Raw genomic sequence first — 5,545 nt, 5'->3', positions numbered from 1 at the left:
ATACAAATCTAAAAATAATTTAACGCTCAAACTGGCTACTAGAATGTAAAAACCTTTTTTAGCATTGGTTAAAATTCTTACAAAATTATTTTGATTATCTAACAAAATTTTTAGACTTCTGCAAAATCATTCTTTATATGTAGATTTAACAAATTGAATACGCGTACTGTGATCCATGTCTAGAAACCTGATTGACTTTCCTGCGCCAGATAAATTCTTTTGTGGGCTTCGTAATGAATGGCTTGAAATTTATGTATCTTTTTACGAAATTGATTGCTGGTTGTCACAAAAAAATTATTTTAGAGGAATAAAGTGTTTTCGATGTATTGCATAACGCGATTAATTCTCACGATGGCGAACTGTTTTCGGTGGTTTTAGGAAAATGCAAAAGCTCTGCGAATAAAATCTCCAAAATTGACATTTTTCAAACTGATGTACCGCAACAATTTATGGGATTGCGAACTGTTTTCAGTGAAGTCTGGCAGCTGAATACATTTTCCAAATTGATGTTTCAAACCGCGATGATTCATAGAACTTTTTTACAAGAGCGTTTTTATTAAATATTTTGCGATGCAAATGCAGAAAATACTGCAGCAGTTTGACATTAAAAAGGAAAATGTATAATTGATAGCATATTTAAATGCGCGAGTTACATAGACATATGCTGCGTAATACATATTTTCTTTTTACGTGAAAATCAAACAATGTGGGCGAACGGGACAAAATAACAGGATAACATGTTCGACGATATTACTGAATTCACACCGTTCTCTGCATTTATCGAATAATCCAAGGTGTTTATTGTTTCATAAATTCGTGTGCACATTGTGATTACAATGTTCGGTTATGCGAAGAGGAAAGAGAGTGGTATTCATGGCATTTTCGTTCGGAAGATTCGTTGTTTATGGAACGCTCATTTATTCATATTTTAATGAAAGCATTTGCATTATCTAACGAGCACGTAAAAAATTTTCCATATACCAAGAGCGAGAACATAACATTAATAAATAATTAAGAGCGAATTAGCAAATGTTTCACGAGAAAATGAAAATGCCAGCATTAATATATAGCAAATGAAATTAGAATGTAGATCAACTTTTCTGCATTTTTGGTTCGTTTTTCGGAGAGATTGACAGTTCATCATTTTTAATAAAACAGAACCAGTTTCATTAACATCCATCATCTTTAACCTTCTTTCAACCGATTTCATGTCTCGTTTGAAAAGTGGAAAATCAGGAAAAGACTAACGGCATTAAATTGCGGCTACAGTTAATCGACATGGAGAAAACTGTTCATTAACTGCTTTTGTATTGTCGGGGTAGATAATGCCTGCAGGAAGTGCAAGTTCAGCGTTGAAACTCCGACACGCCGTGACGGAAGAGCATCCTCGTTAGAAAGCATCTGTGTGGTCTTCGCGCGCCGACACACGTGATTTAGCGGGAAAAGTTCGCGGATCGTGCGACACGAAACATCGAAATCGGCATCACCTTTCTCCGCTAAACTCTCTATCGGTTGTAGACGATTGGAAGAAAATCCGTGACTAAATAATCGCAAGCCTGTTAAAAGGCCTAGCACACGTTAAAAGGAAGTTTATAGTTCTTTTTTTTCTTCCACTCAGTGTATACTGCGCATCCGACTCCCTTCTTGCAGCACAGGTTGCGCCGAGTAGCGGTATGCAGGACAGTAGGTCGCCATCTCAGTAGCGGTAGACCGGCAAGTCCCCTTCTTCTCTTCTCTTTTTTTTTACTTCTTCCTCCTTCCTGCTCTCTCTCTCTCTCCAACCAGGCGGATCATATCTTTCCCAAACGGCTGCTCACGTGACTGTCTTTTTCTCCTTTCTCATGATATTGCCGAAAGGTTGTTAAAAGTACTTTAGTTCACTAATGGATGGATCAACATGTTATCAAAATGTTCTTCATATATACGCAAATAATAATTTTCATAATGTTAACAAGAACAGAAAAGTTCGTAAAACATTTCAAATATAAAAAGATACAGAGAGGACTTTTGCGTCATCTTGATGCAGCTGCTTTGTGCTGATTCATATTCAAAGTGATTTGTTCCTACAGCCGCTTTTTCCTTCTCTTCCGCTTTCTTTGACTGCATCAGTCGAGAAGGTACTCTCTTCCGGTATTTGCAACTTCACAGATATCACCGTAGAACAGATGGCTTCTGTTCATTCTCCGCTTAACATATCCTGCACCTCTCTACGTGCTCTTTCACTCTTCCTGTCGCTTTCTCCCTCGCTCACGCACTCATTCAGAGACTTCGTCTGTGATCTTTCGCTTTATGGTCTCTCTCGGGGTTTTATGATCTCTCTTACCGCTTCCTATCTCTCTTTTTCTCTTTCTCCAACCGCTTCTCCTCTCATCTTACATTCTGTCTCACTCCCCATTCCCCTTTATCTCACGTGCTTGATGATCTCGAAAGAGTCGTTCGGTCCTCACGAGAACCTCCACTCTTCTTCCACCACCTATCTTCGAACCGGGACCTTACGTATCCCCGAAGACGAACGGCGATTTACTCGCATTCGCGGCCGACATGTCGCATCATCCGAAATTCACTAGCAAAAACCGCCGTAAGGCGAGTACCGGTCTTGAGTAAGTGCGAACATGTTCAATCTCGCGTAACGAGTCTGCGATATTGTGACGTGTGCTCGTTGTGAAAATCCTGGATCGTGCAATCCGAGGTCTCTCTAAAGCTGACATGAACTTTTGTAAAAATTGATCCTCGGAAGAAAATCTATCTGAAGTGTGGATATTTCGGATATCAAAAATTAGAAGATATTTCCCGATTATACTGTCACAATACTTTCGTAAGTCTTTAATTAATACAATCAAGTTTTTTGGGGAAGATATTATAAAATAAAATGAACATTGATATTTCTATCTTGCGTAATGTATAAGCTTTCAATACGAGATAATCTTGAACTCATTATTTTATAATTTTGTAAAGTTAATAATTTTGATAATGAGAAAGAGTAAACATATTAATTTTATTAATTAATTTTTTTTCCTCATATAATTCGTTGTTTAAAATTAAATTCAGAGATCATGTAAAATTTTGTAAATAAAATCATAATACATTAACAAGCTTGTCATACTAATTTAATAATCACTTGAAACTTACATTAAGATATTAAATTTGAAACATTATTTAATTTATATTTCCTGAATAAAAATAAATTCCGGACTGTGAGTTTCTCTAAAAAAATTCATTATTAACGTTAATGAGATTATTAATTAGCTTATTAATAGTCTCAATGTTTTTAGTACACGAATCATACATTACAGTATCGTGGCTCAAATATTTAATTAAACTAATAGAAATTAAAAAACCATGAGAAAATTGTTCTCGTACGTAGAATGATAAATCTTTATGTGAATGTAAAAGTAATTTAAAAAATTGTGATATAATATAAATGTAAAAAAGATTTTATTAAATACGCGTTTATTTCTACTAAAAAGCGCTGTTTCTACAATAATTGCATAGTAATTGTATTCCATATATTCGAAATTAAAATGAAATGTTTTAAATAATAATATTTATAATATAAAAAAAAGATTAATAGTCAACTTTACGAATAATAGTATAATAATTTTATTATTCTATAATTATATATATAATTTTATATCAATAATCTTAATTTTAATATTATTTTAAATTACTTGTTGCAAATATTGTTTTTATATTTATGGCAAACAATATTCTTATATTTCCATCTCTCTCTCTCTCTCTCTCTCTCTCTCTCTCTCTCTCTCTCTCTCTCTCTCTCTCTCTCTCTCTCTCTCTAAAAATCTTTTATGAAATTTTTCTCATCTGCGAACTTTATCATAAAAGGTGCACATTTCCAAGAAAGGTATACTGAAATTCGCTAGGCGTTCTGATGCACCAGCAAGATTATACACCAAAGTTCCGAAATCCAATACATCATGCATGGACCTTCCATTTCTGCCGCTATAGGGTGTCGCATTACTACCAACAAATATTTTATTCCGCCGGGACCCGCGTATATATGTAAAATATACAAGAAACCTGTCACAGTTGGATTCTCACTCTATTTTTTGCAACTTTGTTTACTTGTATCTTTTTTCCTTTTTGTTTTACGATACACCATACGCTTTTAGAGAAATCAAAGACATATAACATTGATATCTTTGAACACTAATATCAAGTTCTTTGAATCATTGTATTCTCCGTTGTAGAAAATTTTTCTAAGCAAGTCTGCGCATGTATATAAATTTTAATTATTTTCTTCATTAAAAATATATTTCACATTAAATAATAGAAAAAATCGTAAATTGACTTTGACAATGTACATTTTTGCACCAGAAAAAAAACTTAATCTTCTTATATTATAATTAACTTTAATCACTTTCAATTTCCAAATTTGCTTCAATAGGATTTAAATAGTATTTAAACAATCTTCGAATTTATATACAAAATTTTCGTTTTCGGAAAAATCACATACAAATCCATTACATAAAATTCACTAAGATATCAGTTACTAAATATTTTTCGGAAATACTGAAACATCGTGTATAAATAGTAATAGCGTTTACTATAATCGAGTTTCGATCACAGTAAAATTTTTATTTTGCAAGATTTCTACTTATTTTACAAGAATAATGCAGATATATCGTGAATTTATGCAGATTCTTGGATATATCTTACGTGAATTGCATTACGTCGGTCATGTAAAAGCACATTTCGCTCGAGCGTATCGGGTAAGGACACGGCTCACGGCTCACGATAAATAATTCCGTTCGCAGGTCCAGCTTGACTCCCGCAGAAGTGGGCCGGTCAGCCCCGAGGCTGTAGGCCAGTTCATATTAAGTACTCGAGGACCAGGCGGAAGGAAATTCGTAAGAAAGAGACGAACCGAGGGAGCGAGAGAGAGAGAGAGAGAGAAAGAAATGAATTTTGCTAGAGGGAAGAAAAGAAAGCCGAAAGATTAACCAGTCTCGGGCACCTTATGATCAAAAACGAAGATCGAAAAAGAGAGATCGTTCTAAAGATCGACGTGTGAACCGTGAAGATAATTGCGTGACGATAATGGGACCGGCTTAGAGGTATCGTGTCGATATACCGAGGGGAGATCATGATTCAACAAGTGAAGAAATGAGGTTGAGAGACTCGATGAACACAAAAGCGTCTGCGAATCAGGAATGAAATGTTCTTGTCGGCTGTTTCTGAGTGGAGAACTGCGAAGAGAAGTCCGTGTGGCAGAAAATAGCAGTTAGAAAATTGGACGGCGGTCTGCCTCGAGGCTGCAGCTTTTTGCCGTGGACCAGACGCGCGGAAAATCGTGAGGGAGAGAAAGAAAGGGACTAACTTCGTCAAGCACAAAGTGAAGTCAAAGCAAAGAAAAACGTGGGGTCGAGCAAGAGTAATCAACACGCACAGCTTTAATGAGTATCATCATAAAAAGAGTTCATTTTTAAATACTATTCTACCGAGCCAAGATATTTCATTTACATATCTCTTCTGAAAAATAAAAAGAAAAAATTGTTTAGATGCTATATTTTTATGTATCAAAGAAAAA

The sequence above is a fragment of the Trachymyrmex cornetzi genome, unplaced genomic scaffold, assembly GCF_001594075.2.
Source record: "Trachymyrmex cornetzi isolate Tcor2-1 unplaced genomic scaffold, Tcor1.1 scaffold245, whole genome shotgun sequence".
NCBI classification, from domain to species: Eukaryota; Metazoa; Arthropoda; class Insecta; order Hymenoptera; family Formicidae; genus Trachymyrmex; species Trachymyrmex cornetzi.
The sequence above is the reverse complement of the archived record's forward strand: the minus strand, read 5'-3'. Positions refer to the sequence as shown.